Source organism: Castor canadensis, chromosome 7 (assembly GCF_047511655.1).
Source record: "Castor canadensis chromosome 7, mCasCan1.hap1v2, whole genome shotgun sequence".
Taxonomy (NCBI): Eukaryota; Metazoa; Chordata; class Mammalia; order Rodentia; family Castoridae; genus Castor; species Castor canadensis.
The window spans coordinates 144,756,911-144,773,979 of NC_133392.1; the positions used below are offsets into that span (position 1 = coordinate 144,756,911).

The 17,069-nt window shown below is 53.7% G+C and overlaps 1 long non-coding RNA gene across 1 annotated transcript; it reads right to left on the reverse strand.

Moving 5' to 3' along the window:
- Window positions 1-6,208: 6,208 nt before the first annotated feature.
- On the reverse strand, window positions 6,209-14,586 carry LOC141425007 (uncharacterized). The gene is made up of 4 exons (XR_012450045.1): window positions 14,005-14,586; window positions 11,544-11,723; window positions 9,829-9,986; window positions 6,209-9,221 (listed from the first exon to the last, which is right to left on the reverse strand). It is a non-coding gene; the product is annotated as an uncharacterized lncRNA (long non-coding RNA).
- Between the last annotated feature and the right edge of the window lie 2,483 nt (window positions 14,587-17,069).

Consider the following 17,069-nt stretch of genomic DNA (forward strand, 5'->3'; position numbering starts at 1 on the left):
TCTACACATGTACACACACACACAAACTTTTTCACACCATCATTCTCAGGCTACCGTAACAGAGCTGGAGCTGGCCTGGTCCTTGGTGTCGTCCCAGGAGCTTCCTTCCCACCCTCTCAGCCTGCTTATTGTCCCCATCTTACAGGAGAGGACAGAAAGATATGACAGCTCCACCAACAGCCCACGGCTTAAGTAGTGCTGAGGTGGGCTCTGAACCCAGCTCCTCAGACACCAAGGCCCAAGCACGTCCACCTAAAGCAGGGACTTTAGAGAGAGAGAAGGGGAGTGGATGGGTAACTTAGGAACACAGCTGGAGGAGGAGGCAGCTGGAGGGGGGCAGTTGAACCCCTCTTTCTCAGTGTGCGTCACAACCCTCCCTTCTGTGAGCCTCAGTTTCCTCAGTTGTGAGACAGGGTGGGGGGCTTGGCCCTGTCTGCTTCTTGCACAGCTCTCTCTGGAAATACCCATGAGAAGAAGCACTTATGGGGGGTCCTGGGATGGGGGTCGCAGCTCAGATCTCATAGCAGTGAGGAAACTGACCAGAGAAAAGGGCAGGTGGGAACTCTCCTGTGCTGTCCCCACTTGGCCAACCTTGGGCAAAGTTGCTCATCCACCTGGCTCCACCTGCCATGGACTGAGGACTGTGGCTGACATGTCTTCAAAGCAGGAAGAAGGGCAGAGAGAATAAGGACATCAGATTTCCTCAATGCCACCATCCCACCCAGGATCAGAGGTGATGACACAGCTCCCCTGGGACAGCAGTGAGGGGTCCCCCCCTCTAGACAGGAAGGTGAGGGTAGAGGGGAAGGCTTGGCTGTGAAGGGGGCAACACAGGCAGCTTTGTAAACCAAACAACAGGAAAGAGAGAGGAGGGTGGGGAGGGGAGAAGGTGCTGACTGGGTTTGAATCCTGCATCTTCCACCTACAAGCTGGCTGACATTGGACAGGTCCCTTGAACCTTTGTCCCTCCCTAGAAAGTGACACTAGGCATGCCAGGGACACTGTCCTGAGAGCCCATTCTGAAAAACCAAGCATGTGCACCACACACGACAGGTCCTCAGCTCACAGTCTCTTTGCCTGGCCTGAGTGTCCTGGTCCCTGGGCCAGCCACGTAGCCATACAGGCCTCAGAAGAAGGACAGATCTGCCTGCGGTGGAGGCATGGTGGATGGCATCTCCATCCAGCCCCTGAAGTTGACAGCTTGCGGCTGATGTCACATATGGCTCCAGCACCTTACTTGGGCCCTGCACCCATTGGCTGACTGATAGACAGACAGAATTTGAACTCCAGGACCAGTGCTCACCACAAACCTGCCACCTGACAGGCTGGTCCAAGATAGCCAAGCTGAGCTCTGCTAAGACAGAGTTGATCCCTGAGATTTGCTTTTCCTGTCTGACAAATGAGGGCTGCCTCTGCAAACCTGAAGGCTCACAGGCAGGGCCCTGGGTACAGGGGACCATTGGGACCACTGTCGGCCAGTGCTGCCAATTGGCGACATAACTCCCCACCACCATAATCCAAGATCATGGTGGAAATTCCAGCTCTGTGTACAGGTGAAGAGAACACAGTTCATCACCATTCACAGGAGGGGCTGTCCTGACCTGCCCCAGGTGACTGGCTTCTGGGATTCACCAGTGCTCTTCGGGTAGTGCACCTATCAGCACCCTTGGCTGGCAGAGCCCCCTCTGGGTGCCACCCCTCTTCTGAGCTGTCTGTCCATGGACCAAACATGTGTTGGATTTGTGCCCAAACCTGCTGCTACCAGGGGGTCTCATGATTACAGAACCTCACTTGCTCTGATGCCAGTCCTAGGTCTGGTTGCCCTCACATCTGTCCACCCTGTCCCCCTATTTGACTTTAACGTGCAGTCTCAAAGCAAGTCAAGGAGTTGAAAGAGAGAGAAAGAGACCGGGCATGGTTTCTGCCCTTTGTTCTTCCTCCAGGTGGCGTCTCTAGGGTGGCTGTCTCCCCTGTGGCTCCAGCAGGTGCGAGACAGGCCCACCATGGTCCCACTTCCGCTGGAGGAGCCTCGCAAAACCACTCCCCAGGCCTCTTCCCCAAAGGTGGTAGTGGCTTCCTGCTGAGGCTGGGCTCCCTAGGGGCTCCTGTCACCCGTGTTGCTAATAATCTCTGACTTCACCTGAACAAGATCCTGACAAATGGTGATCTATGACGCTGATGACCCCACTCCTATCAGGAGGCTGTGTTTTTTAGGAAAACTAAGTTTCACTGTTTCAGAAAGACTAAATGAAGGCATGCTGCTAAAAAGACACTGTGTTAGGGATGGGGCGGGGGACATTGTAAAATACATGGAGGGGGATCTAGTAAAATCCAGAAGCCACCCATGCTGATTGCTTCTTTAGGAAAACACAACTGGACATCATAGAAGTCTTCTCCTTGCATGTTTGTAAGTTATAGGTTAAAATAAAGTGTTTGAAATACTATTTTTAGGGCTGGTGGAATGGCTGAAGTGGTAGAGCACTTACCTAAGAAGTGTAGGCCCTGAGTTCAGGCTGTAGTACTGCCAAAAAAAAAAAATGTAAAATACTATTTTAGCCAAGCGTGATGGTGCATGCCTGTAATCCCAGCTACTTGGGAGGCTGAGGCAGGAAGATCTCAAATTCAAGGCCAGTCTAAGCTACACAGTGAGATGCTGTGGCAAAAAAAAATATATATGATTCCTTTCTTCAACCAATTTTTAAAATTAAATGGATCTCTCTCTCTCTCTCTCTCTCTCTCTCTTTCTCTCTCCTTTCTTTTAGTGAACTGTGAGTGAAAAGCTGACTGTTCATTGCAAGCCAGAGAATGCAGTCAGACAGTCAGAAGTTAAAGACGGGTAGCCTCTGGGAATTGAGCGCCCACAAGAGAAAGGGGATTGCTTTCTCTTTAATCCCCTTTATAATTTCGGAGGTGAGTACTGCAATTGGCCTCTTCACAGTAGGAGAAACCAAGGCTTGAAAGAATAAAGCCTCTTCCTCATAGTCTCATAGCTCATATGGTTCCAGCCTCCATATTCTCGTATGGCTGGTTCCAGCCTCCATATTCTCTTTCCTTTCCCAGGCAGAGTCCAGGAATGTTTTGTTTTTGAAAGTCTAGCACAATCTTCTGAAGGTGGCAGTGGAGATCAGAAGTCCCTAGAAGCACCCAATGAGCATTTGCTGCTTCACTCCCAGGAATGCATTGGGCCACCCGGGCCCCAGGTGCATCATTGGGCCTAACACAGCCTCTTGGGCTCCCTCCTGTTCCTGGCCTAGACTCAGCTTCTGGGAAGGGGGAGCCCCTTCGTGAACAAGTTATAGGGTCCTGGGGGGGCCCACTCATAGGTGTGGAAAAAACCAGCAAAGCTTTCAGGGTGGGGTGCTAGAAACTGGAGGCGGTATGAGCAAAGTGGAAATAGCTACTGAGTCTGGAGTGGGGGGCTGCATCCCACTGACTCACTGGGGGAGCTTGTAGAAGTCTCTGCCCTTCTGGGGCCTCAGTTTCCATTTCTACAAAGGGAGGGGGTCTTTCCGTTGTGTCATTCTCTGCTCTATTTCACAACATGGCAGTCCCCTCAAACACTTTGAATTTGACCATGAAGCCAAGTCCCCTTGGCAGGCTCTACATGTACCACTGACCCCTGGTTACCCAGCCAAGCCAAGCCAGGCCAGCTGATGAGTTTACAGCATGAGATGGGAGTGAGGCAGCTCCTCCTCATACAACCACACTGGCTCCCCACCTGGCTTACTCATAGCAGCCGGATTGCGTCATGGCGACTCAGCCAAGGAAACCAGTGTGTGCTACGTCCTCACCCAGCACCTGTCCCTCTGACAAAAGTGTCACCTCCATTTTACAGGAAAGAAAACTGAGGCCCAGAGAAGGGAAGTGACCTGCTCCAGGGTCTCCTGGCTCAGATTCAGCAGAGCTGGGTCTAGAACCTGAAGACAATTCTCTAAAGCTCTGTGGTTGTCACCAAAAACCCTCTTCCTCCCCAGCCAAATTTGAATTCCTGTCCCCACCACTGAGCCCACTGTCAGAGACAGAAAGCCAAGTCTTTGTGAGGTTCTGATGAGGCTCAGGCCGTGTGTGCCCATGGGTTTCTTGCTCACAGATGAGCCAACGTGGTCATGGGCAGAAGCAAGTCTGAGACCTTAGGCAGCTCCTCCTCCCCCGGATGTCCGTGTCTTGGCCTACAGAGGCTATCCTGTATCCAAGGTTGGTGCTGGGTCCCGGCGTGGAGCCTCGGCTCCCTGGGAGAGGATAGGGGGTGGTACCCAGGCTGCAGAGGGGCTTTGGAAGATCTTGGGACTTTTCACTGGAGCACCAGGGCTGAGATCTGACTAAGTGAATTGAAGGCTAGAGTTCTAATTCCTTCCAAGGATCCTGTGTGACAATGGGCACCCTGGCTCCATCACTCTGGTCCTGGGAAAGTAGAGCCTGCAAGGCAAATGGTAAAAGGCACCCCTTCCTCCTCCACCCTTGTGCCTGACCTGGCTTCTGGGACCACAGACATGTGGGGCTGAATCATTGTCCATACCTTTTGTACTTTGTAGTCTCTCTGTCTGAGCCTTGAGTTCCCTGATATGAAGGATTCAAAAAGGGCCCTGTTACATGGAGGCACAACATAAGCAAAGGCTCAGAGGCAGGGAGCTCAGAGACTCCACCTGAGATGCCCAATGGGCCTTGAATGGTGAGCTCAGGCTCTGCGACCCCAGCCCCGTGGGGAGCTTCTAGGCACGGAATAGCCGCCAGCTTTCCCAAGGAAGGTCTTTCTTGGTGGGTAGGCCATGACAGTGCCATGTGTTTCCCATTTGAATGTAATCCCAGATCCCATAAAACCCCCCAAAGTGCCACCCTGCCACACATGAAGGACACCTCTCCCTGGCAGCTGTGGTGGTGGCAGACAATGGGAGGTTGTCAATCACAGCCCAGGGCAGAGGCCGCCATGGCCAGGAGTCCTCTGCCCACTGGTGGGCTGAGCTCCTGGAACCTGCAGAGGGGCCCTTGGGGCTCCAGACCCACAATGCCACCTTTAATTAAGGAGACTCCCATGCCACTCCAAACCACTGCCCCACTGCCCCACGAGGGTGGTTTTCAGTTCTGTTTCCTGGGCCATGTGCTAAGGCCCCCACAAATAAAAATCATCACCTCCCCCCCATCTCTCTTTCTCTCTTTCTTTCTTTCTTTCTTCTTCTTCTTCTTCTTCTTCTTCTTTTTTTTTTTTAAGTCAGCCACAAGATCTTCTAAGAGGCAGTGAGTGACATCATGGCCCAGGTGACCGTGGCCCAGCCAATGGGCCAAGGCCACAAGCTGGCTTCTTGCATCCTGTGAGCTGAGGTTGGGTTGACACTGGGAAGGCCTGGTCCCTCAACCACAGAACCACAAGGCCAGGCCCTCACTGCCTCCAGGGCCCTGTGAGGAGCTGGTTGGCTCCCGAGCGTCCCCACCCCCTGGCCGCCCTCACTGGGCGCAGCCTGGGCTCTGTCGTGGGTGAGCCTTCGTTCATTCATTCATTCCTGCCTGGTGCCCGGTGGCCTTGCCTCACTGCTGTGGCTGCCTCCTCCTCCACCCCGGCCGCCCAGAGCCCCTGCCCGCCATCTAATGACACACTGCATACGCTGCTGTTGAAAATTTGTGGCTAGACATTCCTGTGGGGCCGGGAATCCAAATTCTTGGGTACAAACAGAAACTTACTTTCCTTGGGGATTTTTTGACTCTCTCGCTCACAGACACTCTCGCGTTCTTTCCTTTTTTCTTTTTCGTAGCAGCAGGGGGAGAAAAGAGAGAGAGAGAGAGAGAAAGAAAACAAAACAAAACAAAACAAAAAACGCAAAAAAACAACACCTCCCCCCCCTTTTTATTTTCAAAAGTAGCTAGGGGAAAAAAAAAAAAAAACAAACATAAAAGAACAGCCAACCAAGTCAATCCCGACCCAACTCCCCGAAGGGCTGAACTGTCGCCTTCTTCAGAGCGGGGGCATGGCATCCAACAGCATCTTCGAGTCCTTCCAGTCCTACTCACAGTCCTTCATCCGCGGTGAGTAACTGTCGCCCCGGGCCCATGCGGGTGGGGAGCTGTGGCCAAGCCCCAGACCACGACCCTCCGCTGACCGCCCTGGCTGCCCTCAAGTGCACAGTCTGGCTACCTAAGCCCTCTGGCCAAAGACAGCCGGAGGGGGAAGAGGGTTGGTGGCCTCCGTGGTCTCCCGGTGTGGAACATCACCGTGGGACTTTTATCCTCAGCTGGTGGAGACAGTGTGCGGAAGGGGGCAAGGGATACCACAAGACCTCAAGGACCAGACCTTGGAGGGTCCTGGGGTGGCAAGGACAGAGGAGGCAGCCCCTCAGCTTCCTGACTCACTCACGGGGCACTGGGCCTGTAGGATCTTGGACTTGCCACTTGGGCTGAGGCTTCTGGAATGGCCAAGGGAGGCGAGCGGGTGCGGGGATAGGACCTCCATAGGCCTGCTCCCAGCACTTTCTGCGTGCTCTCTTGGGGGTGGAAGCAGAGGGAGGCGAAGGAAGCCCCAGGCTTTGAGAAAACATGGAAGAGCTGGGCCGCGCTGAAGCTGGGTATGTGTGGGGGGAGCAGGTCTTGAGAAGTTCATGGACTTGGTCACAGGGGAACGAAGTGTTTCTGGTTGGCTTTTGCCTTTATCCATGGCCTGGAGGGACCGGGAGTTCTGGGTTGTGTCCCTCAGCAAGGATGGGGGTCCAGGGTGCCCCACTTGGAGCCTCTGATTGAAGCTGGGACTCCCAGGGAGATGGTCCCTGCCTCTATCCGGCCTTAAGGCAGATGTGCTCTGGCCTCCAACATCCCTGCCACCTTCTTCCTCCCCAGCAGGAGCCCAGATGGGGTGGTAGCACTTGAGATCAGGGACCCAGAATTCCAGAGCTTGAGTTACTGCCATGCTGAGTGACATTATGTCAGTTACCTAACCTCTCTCTGCTCCCAAGAGAGTTCTCTCTGGCTGTGATGTTCTGCCTGTCTGAGACTGAGCGTGGGTTGTGCGTGGGGCAGCTCCAGGGACCAGTTCTCCAGAATAGGGGAGCTGAAGGGGACCTGTAACTCCAGGGTTTGGAAAAGGGTGCTGTCTTTTCTGAGTCAGGATGGTCAGTAGAGACTCAGAAGTCAATCTGACTGTCTGCCTGCCCATCTGCCTGTCCTGCTGCTAGCTATCGATGATTCAGAACCAGTGTTCAGGCGGCCAGTTCTGGGGGGCCACAAGCACATTGAGTGCTGTGTGCTGAGGCTTGGCAAAGGCTAGTCTGGAAGCAGGGTGTACCTCTTTCCCGATACCCTGGGGAAGCCAAGGTGGGCTGTGAATTGTGGGGATTGAGCGGGTGGGGGGTAGGGAGAGGGGACCTGCTGTGCCCTGCAGCACAGCAGGGGCGCTCCCTCCAAACCTGGTGGTAGCTGGTGACAAGCAGTGGCCTGAGGTCCGGTTCCTCCCAACGGCTGCTATTATACCGTGTGCCTTTGTAGTCCTCAGAGCTAATTAGAGGCAGTTCTGCGGCAAGAACATAAGAGTTTATAAAAACCATTTGCTGCGTCTTTGTAATCTGTATTTCTCTCTGTGTGAGCAACATGGAGAAATGTAGGGTTTAAAACAAAGGAACTTTGGGAGACAGGGCTCCCGATTCAGAGCCAGGGAGGTGGCAGCTGGCAGCAGGAAGGAAGGGGGAGGAGACTGCCGGCAGTTCTGTCCCAGTATGTGCCCAGGCAGAGGAGGCCTCTGGGCAGAGCGAGCTGGTCCCTGTTCCACAGAAACATGAAAGGTGGCCTGGAGGCTGAGGTCCTTGGGGCCTGGGGCCTGAGATTCAGGGGCTTTCCCTGTGACTCCATAGAATTCTGCCCACACCGTTTGCTCTGTACTCAAGCATGCTGACTCCAGCTGTCAATTCCGTCCAACGCACCACACGGTCCTTAACCTGTTTGGAGCCATTGACCCTCTGGGGTCTTTGCAAGCCTATTAATTCCTGCTCACATCATATGTTTAAATGCACAGAACAAAATCCAAAGACTATGCAAATACAGGTACCAAACTAGGAAAGCAAGCTTGTGGGATGGCGACCAGACCTCTTTAGGAACCCACTGAGCAACAAGACGTCCTTGTGGTTGGTCCAGAAACCACTGAAACGCAGGAGTGATGAGTGTGGATAATCTGTGACAAGACCGAAAAATACCTAGGATTCCATTGGTGACACAATCGCAGTGGAAAAAGAGGCTACATTTCAGTTAGAGGTTGGCAAAAGGAAAAACGTCATTATTTCCACCTCGGGTTCATGGACCCCTGATTTCTATACAGGTCAAGAACTCAGTCTTGCGGGGGTGGGGTGTTGCTACTGTTCGTACCTTTGTTTATTTGTTTGCTTAGTGGTTCTGGGGTTTGAACTCAGGGCCTTAAGTTGGTGAGGCAGGTGTTCTACCTCTTGAGCCGTGCCCCATTCCTTTCTCCTTTAGGTTATTTTTCAAATAGGATCTCACACTTCCTGCACAGGTCAGCCACAAATGGCAATCCTCCTGATCTCTGCCTCCTGAGGAGCTGGGATTATAGATGTGAGGTACCGTGTCTGGCCATCCATGAGTTTTTCATAGAAGGGCAAGGGTCTTCTTTTATCCACCACAGCTTTCTCTTTCTCTGCCCTACCTCCTCCAACTACTGTCCCAACCCAGGCCCTCAGCAAGGAGTGATGCACCAGCAGACCTCTGACCTCATCACCCTGGAAGCTTTTAAACACTGGATTCCTGGTTCCCATACCAGACTGTGGAATCACAATCCCATGTGTTTGGGTCTGAGCAAGTATAGTTTTGAATACTTCTGATGTGCAGCCCATGTGCTGTGTGGCTCCTTCCAAGTCACTTAACATCTCTGGGTCACCATTGGTAAAAGGGAAGGAGTGAGCTGGAGCCACTGTTCTTCCAGATGGCCTAGTTCCTGTGTGGGCTTGTCTGTGTCCCTACCTGCAGAGTGGGTCCCCAGCATTGTTACTGAGCTCTGCTACCTCGGGGTCCCATTGACCAAAGGGCAATGGCTTTGCCTTTGTTTTTACTGGTAGAGATCAGTGGTCTCCAGGAGCAATGGAGGACAGCCTTGGCCTCCTGGAACCAGGGCTTCTCCAGGAGCAATGGAGGACAGCCTTGGCCTCCTGGAACCAGGGCTTGGGTGGAACCTCCCAGCAGCCATCCTGTTAGTCATTCTTGCTCTCTGCCTCACAGGACCAGGGCCTTCCTTCTGTTCCCTGCAGAGAAAAACAGTTGTTTTATTTTGGTGGGACTGGGATTTGAACTCAGGGCTTTGTGCTTTGCAAAGCAGGCCCTCTAACACTTGAGCCATGCCTACAGTCCATTTTTTTGCTGTGGTTATTTTGGAGATGGGGCCTCATCAACTATTTGCCTGGGCTGGCCTCTAACCAGAATCCTCCTGATCTCAGCCTCCCAAGTAGCTAGGATTATAGGTGTGAGCCACCAGCACTCAGCAAGAAAAAAGCTTTGGGAAGAGGGCCAAGAGGGTGACAGGCATCTGCTCCCTGCCCTACAGCAGAGGGCAAGGAGATGGGAGAAGTTAAAGTATGATCCAGAAAGCCGGCACATGGAGGGAGAAATTCTCATTGCAGTGGAAGGTGCACAAGGGAGTGGGGCCTCCTGGGCAGGATGAGGGGTACTTATTCCTCCCATGTGACAAATGGGGAAGCTGAGACCTACTGGCTTTGACTCAGACACTCTGTGTGCATGGGCAAGTCCCTTCCTCTCTCTCTGGGCCTCAGTTTCCCCACCTGACAATTGTGGCCATGGCCTCAAGGATCACCAGGAGCACCCACACCTCTGCTGGGGTTGTCCTGAACTCACCCCAGGAGGCGGCCCTTCTTCATATCCTCAGTGGGACCTCCCTGCAGCAGGCCCCCTTTGCAACACCCCTAAATTGTTCCCTCACGGAGGATGGGAGGCCTCCAGAGAGGAACCAGGAGGAAAGGCGTACATTTCCTCATGCAGGATCTCGGTATGCCCTAGGGAAGCAAAGCTTGCATTTATTAATTCAGTAATCCCTCAAAAATTCTCCAAGCTTGAGTTCTGGAAGCAAATACTCCTGGATCAAGTCTTGACTCTGCTCTTTCCTACTAGCCAGCGGGGAAGGGAAGGTCACGTCACTGCTTTGTGCCTCAGTTTCCTAGTCTGTAAGGGATGTGGATAACACCAACCTCATTAGAACTAACGAGTGGCCACTCAGTAAACGTTTGCGTTCTTTCTATTACCAGAGCTGGCCTGGTGCCAGGAGCCAGTTCAAAGGATGTCCATCCTAGGAACTCATGGCCCAGTGCAGGCACCATGAGAGAAGAGCTTCAGAGAAAGGCACAGGCGGGGATAAATGTTATGATGGGGGAAAACCAAGAGGCTGGGGGCTCAGAGAGCGGTGCGGCCCAGCCTGGTTTGGAGAAGACAGCACCCCTGTAGGAGTGATGTGCACTGAGTCTTAAAGGGCAAGGAGGTGACAAGAAAAGGGAAAGGACATCTAGGCAGAAGGTAGAGCTGGGGCAGGGAGCAAAAGGCAGGGAAGAGGGCCTGGGTGCCCCGGGGATGACTGGAGGATGTGAGCAGGACAGCCTGCAAGAGGACAATGCTGGGACACAGGTCAGACAAGATTGCAGATCCTCAAGCACCAGGCACTGTCATCTTAGCAGAGGCTGGGTTTGGCCAGCTGCTCCACCCAGAAGACACCTGACAGACTTGAGAAACAACCCTGGGGCGTGAGGCAGGCCGTGTGGAGGCAAAAATGGCCCTGGCAGGTCTGGCCAAGATGCTCTGATTTGGAGGTCACTGGGTAGGAAAGAAGCTGCTCAAGCCAGAGAGGGCAGTCCTGTGTCCTTTTCCAGGCTCTGGGCAGTGACTGACAACAGGGGACTCTCCAGGTTTTAGCACTGAAAGTCCCTGAATCCCAGGAAACCTGGACATTGGTTAGGGCCTATGGGCCCCTGATGGCTGGCCTCCTCCTCCCCTGTGACCCTACAGCATAAATGACTGACCGCCAGTGGTTCTGCACTCACTGTGGTGCTTGCCTGGCGCCACGTCTGCCGGGCCTCTTTGACGGTGGCTTCTGAGGCCGCCCTGCACACACCCCGTCTCCCCAGACCACCCTGCCTGTCCAAAGTGTCCCAGGCTGGACGGGCATTCCTAGGAGCCCCCCACTGCCCACAGGATCTGGGTGGGCATGAGCCAGTCCCATACAGTGGGACTGTGTGTCCAGGCCTCGCCCGGGCCCACTCCAGCCCGCCGGCAGCCCCCAGCGGCCCCACCGGTCATATAGAGGCCTCATTGACGCTCGGCCCTGAGGTGGCCGCATCAAAGCTGAGGCTAGCTCCATTACCTGAGGGGGAGGGCACTGAGGGATGATGCCCCTGAGCAGCAGGGCCTGAAAACCTGACCTTCCAGAAGGTTCAGTGAGGCAGCAGGGGAGCTGTGACTAGGAGGAAAGTCTGGCCTCTGAGCCAGTCCAGACTCCTGGACTTAGGACACAGTGGGGCAGCCGGAAGGCCCACTCTGATTCCTGTCTCCTGGGGACACCTCACCTATAGGTCCTCCTTCACCTCATGTGCCCACTGCAGGGCAGGGGATCTCATGAAGTCTTTAGGGCTGAGCTCAATCGCTCCCTCTGCCAGGAGTCTTCACAGGGCCATCTGCAGCCACCCAAGGGCCCTCTCCTCTGATCTTCCTGCCCCAGGGCCAGCCTTGAGTTCAGTGGGATATTCCTGGAGAGGGAAGGGAGGAAGGGAGAGACAGAGGAAGGAAAGGAGGGCTTTAGTCCCCAGTGGTTGTGAAGCCTGGCTGCCATCACTGGCCTTGAAACAGTTCATCCTGGAGGAAACCCCCAGACCCCGCAGGGGTGGAGGTGTAATGGCAGGGCGGGGGGCGGGGGGGGGGTCTAGTGTGTCCACTACAAGTAATAAGAGCAAGGAACATTCCAGGGGAATGTTGGAACTGGGAGGCAGAGGGTACCCCTCCCCATTTCACAGATAGAGAAGCTGAGGTTCAAAGAAAGGTGTGGTCTTGTGGAGGGTCCAGTTCAGCTCTAGGAAAACTGACTTTCTGTTCATGCACAGACCCACGTCACCTAGCACATAGCTCAGGGGTCAAACAGACCTAGGCTTACACTGCTTGGTAGCTGGTAACCAGACATGCTAATTGGCCCCTTTGAATCAGTTTCCTCTTCTGCAAAGTGGGGTTAGCAACACAGACCTCAAAGAGTGGACATGCCCTTGCCTGAAGCCTATGTGTGGCACCTGGTGCAGAGTAAGGGCACAGCCACATAGGCCACCTCCTGGTCAGTGTGGGGCCCCACAGCCACCTCCAGGTCGGTCATCTTTCTTCAGTGTGGCCCCTGGTTCTCGGTGCTGAGAGCTGAGCAGCAGGCTAAGAAAGACTGTCAGCGGCCCCCAGGGACGAAGGTGGAGAGGAAGGCACTCTTTGGGGAAGGACACAATGTAAAATGCAGACATAAGCCCAGGCTGCAGCCACCACTTCCTTGCTGGGTGTGGGGCCATGGGAGAAGGTGCCTCACCTCTCTGGGCTCAGTTTTCTCATCTGTAGGATAGGGAGAACTAACAGTGCCCACTCAAGGCTTATTGGGCAAGTCAGATGGGGTAATGGATATTGTGTGCTTAATTCAGGGCCTAGCAGGAGGTCAAGCCCTCCAGGAAGGCCAGAAATGATGACTAGCCAATGGTCTTCCTCCTCCTGTGTGCACAGCAGGCCTCTGGCACCAAAGCAGGAAGGGAAGGCCCAGCTTTGTGACTGTCCCCTTCTCCCCAGGCCTTGGGGGTGCTCTGCCCCGTCCTCCCAGGTAACTCGGACAGGAGAGGGAGGAATGAAGGGACAACTGGACTGGTGGCTGAGAGGTTTCCAGGGCCCCCTCACTTCCCCTTTGCCGGCTGGTTTTTCTCTGAACCGCTCTCTGGGCTGAGCACTCCCTGGCCAATAGGGGCAGGCAGCTCAAAGGTTTAGGTTCCTCTTTGGGGTTTTCTTTCAAGTCTGGGAAAAGTGTTTTTGGCACAAGGTTCAGACTTACGTGGGGGCGGAAAGGGCAGGCGCGCGTAACTTATGATTTGCACAGTGGCTGCCGTCAGCACCCCTCCAAACGTCCTCGGCGTATGAGCTGAGGACTGGGTCTTCCAGAGCCTCGGCCTGGCTCCTGAGGGTGGCAGTACTGCCATGTGGGCTTTGTCTGTGCAGGTTCCCCCTCATCACGCACACCTACATGTGGATGCGTGCACACGGTACCTGGCCTCTTCTGACAGGAGGGAAATGACTGGGGACACAAGAGGTGTTCAAGGAGGGACACATGGATAGAGTGAAGGGGAAGAAGGTGAAAGGGAAGGGGTGGCAGGAGAAGAGAGGTCCTTTGGGGCCAGGCCTGTGCCGCCAAACCCACCTTACCTGGGTACCTGGCTGAGAAGTGCCCTACTGACGGTGTCCCTCCAGGTGTTCCTCTGGGAGCCTGGCTCTGCCCCACCCACCCCAGGGTCTTAGGAAGAGGCCTTAGGAAGAGGCACCAGGTCCAGGGTGATGGAGTTCGGAGTTCCAAGTGGAAGGGGCTGGAGTCCGTGGGGGGACCCCCATTCTCTACCCAACAGCCATGTCCCTTGCCACAAGGAAAGGAAGCCACCCCTGAGAACAAGGCCACTTTAGGAAAAGACTAGAAGGGAACTAAAGTGCCAACCAGGGAACTTTGACCAGAAATCCTTGGGTGACTGTGTTTTCCCAGCATTTGAACACTGACCGTGGATAGATTTAGGAGAAAAAACCTTTTTTCCAAAAAGGAAAGAGGAAGAGGCAGCCTTACCATTGCAGGAGCAAGGCGTTAGGATTCCCACCAGCCTGGGTTCCCACTGGCCAAGGTCCTGCCGGCCCTCCCTGCCCCACCACCATGCTGTCCCTACTTACCTCCCAGGAGATGCCTCAGCAGGTCCCCTGTGTCCTCGGGGCGGGGGGGGGGGGTGGACAGTTGGAGGGGAGAGTCAGAGACAGGCTCACCTGAAAGGATGTCCTCAGGGGGCCAGTTCTTGGGGCTATGGGTGTTGGGCCTCAGAGGACTCTGGAACCGGGGCTGGGCATACAAGCAGGTGCTCAGGAAGTGCTTGTGGCCTGAGGCGTGGTCCTAGTCTGGGGGCAGCTTCCCTGGGGAGGCAGGCCTGGTTTCCCTGGGTCCTCCCCACCCCCCTGTCCAGTAGACTTTCCGTGGAAGGTGACCACAACAGACCGATGTGCCTGCCCTCCCAGAGCCGACAAACCCACTGACTTGCTAATATCTCAGCTCTCTGTCTATAGATGGGGAAACGGCTCAGGGAGGAGGCAGTCCTAGCCCAGTCCCCACAGGCAGGAAGTTTCAGGACCTGTTTTAGGCTCCAGGATCCCCAAGATTCAGCCCAGACCTTCGCCCTCCTCAACTCACAGAGGCCACCCACACCCCTCTGGCATATGTCCTTCCCTTAGCCTCTGGAACATCTATAAATGCTCCCACCACCACACCAAATTCCCATCATGGCTCAGCGTGGGCATTACCACCTCCGTTGTGGAGGTGAAAAGGCACAAAGACACAGAGAGCAGCTGTCACCTGCTGAGACCAAAACTTAAAAAGAGAAAGGAAATGAGGAAGGGAGACGGGAGCTGCGTCTGTCAGCAACTTCCTGTGCGCCAAGCATTTTGGCTGTTCTTTGCAAGCAATCTCGTTTCCCTTAGTTTCCACAGTAACCCTTGCGGTAGGTGTCACTGTTATCGATACCCTATTTTACAGATGGGGAAACTGAGGCTCAGCAAAGGGAAGTGATTTTCACCCAAGGTTACGTAGCTAGAAAAATGGTAAAATCTCGCCAGTGAAGTGTGACATTAAAGCCAATTTCTCCCTCCCATCTGGAGGATGTATCTTCCTTGAGACCCAGACACACCACCTCCACGGAGCCCTCCCTGATTGGAGGTGATTTATAGCCTCCTTTGCCACTGGTGCACCTTCAGGCCTGGCTCAAATGCTTCCAGAAGGCTCTCTAAGAAGATGGAATCTGAGCTGGGTCTAGAATAGGCAGATCTGGGAGGGAAAGAACATTGGTACTGCAGGCAGAGTGAATTGCACAAAAAGGGTTTCCTGGAGATGGAGGGCTTGTGCGTCTGTCCTAGGGAGGGGACAGGACAAGGGAGAGTTGCTAGGAGGAAAGTGGGCCTGCTTGGGGGTCTGGCATGGCTTCAAGGCGGGAGGGGTCCATGTGGAATCCAAGCTGGGCAGTGATCTGGCGGCACATCCTGTGGCGTACAGACAGTTCTCCTTATGCACACCTTGTGTCTGTGTGTGCATGTGTGTGGGTGCACGTGCAAAGACCACAGGGCCTCCCGACTCACTTGCCAGCCCTATTTTTACCCCACTCTAGACACATCTGTAGCAAAGCACACTCGTCCTCAGGCACAGAGAGTAGCCATGGATGGCCATGTCTGTGTTCGAACAGAAAATAAGAGCAGCCCAAACGAAACCTGTCCTAGGGAGAAGCCGGGGGGGCCACAAAGGCTGTGTCACTCTCAGGCCACCGTGCAGAATGAAGCTGCAGGACCCATGCTTAAAAGTCACTAAGAATTTCAGGACAGCGACTGCAGAGTGTGCAACCAAACCCAGGCTCTTCTCAGCCAGGGACCTGAGTGACTGCAGAGGTCACATGCCCATGAAGCCAGCCATGCCTGGGACAGCCTAGGACTGGAGGGACCTTGGCCTGGAAATTTACCTGTCTGCTCCTTCTCCCTTAGAGCTCCATCCCCATGACTGGTCGGAGTTCCATCTTCATATGCCCACAATTCAAAACGAATAACGCATTACCTTGGGTGGGCTCACACCCTGAAGACTTTAGAACCAGTAAGAACACTGGGGGAAATAATAAAAATGCCAACAATTATTACTAAAACAAACAAAAAAAAAAAGGGGAAAACACGAATCCAACCAACCGCCCAGCCCATGAACGTTTTATGTGGTAGAACAACTAGAGGATCTAGGAAATTTAAAAACAAACTGAGTGGTCTCGACAGCTAGAAAATCCTTGTCATTTGGCATACTTCCTTCCATTCTGTTTCCTCCTCCTCAGTCTCATTTTTGCATCCATGGGGTTGCTTCCTCTCATGTGTGAAGCCATACAGAAATATATCTGAGAATCTTATAGAGAACACTAGTAGTCATAGGCTGGCATTGTGGCTCACACCTGTAATCCCAGCTACTTGGGAGGCAGAGGTAGGAGGAAGGAAGTCTGAGGCTCGCACAGGCAAAATCTTGAGACTCTATCTGTAAAACAAACTAAAGTAAAAAAGACTGGAATCATGCCCCAAGTGTAGAGCACCTGCCTAACACATGCAAGGCCCTGAGTTCAAACCCCAGTCCACTAACATATATATATATAGTTATTATCCATATATGTCAGCATGTATCAGGAAGAATCTAAAAACAGTGCTGTCTAAGAGGACTCCGTGGAGGTGGAAGTTTTCTGTGTCCCATGCAGTCACTGCTGGCTGCGTGCAAACACTGAGCACTTGAATGTGGCTCCATGGGACAGAGGAACTGAGTGATTAATCTGACTTCGTTTTCATCGTTCTAATTTAGGTAGCATTGGCTATTTCCATGTTTGGTGTATGCCCCACGGTTCTCTGGGTGATGAGGTGATGGAGTTTTTGTTGCCCACCTCAAACATGTTTGAAAAGTAGCCAGAAGACAGCTAGGGAAGGTTTCGGGGTTTTACTGCATCGGACACTACAGGGAAAAACCCCAAATGTTAGGCAGCTGAAAGCGAGTCTTGGGGAAGATGAACCCTGGCCAGAAGGGTCTGTTTGTATTTTTCCCATCATATCAACACGTAGGAGAAAGAATGGAGACTTAGAACCAAAAACCATGGGTTTCTCTACCAAATCCACCTCTGCGTGGACACTGAGCTTCTGTGAACCCCAATTTCCTCACCTATAAGCTGTAACCTCACCTGTAACCTCCCCAGGCTGCAGTAGGGATTGAACTGGAGGGTGAAGAGGAAGCCATGAGGACCAAGCCAGCGTTCCTGAAGAGCCAGGCTGTGCAGGGGGAC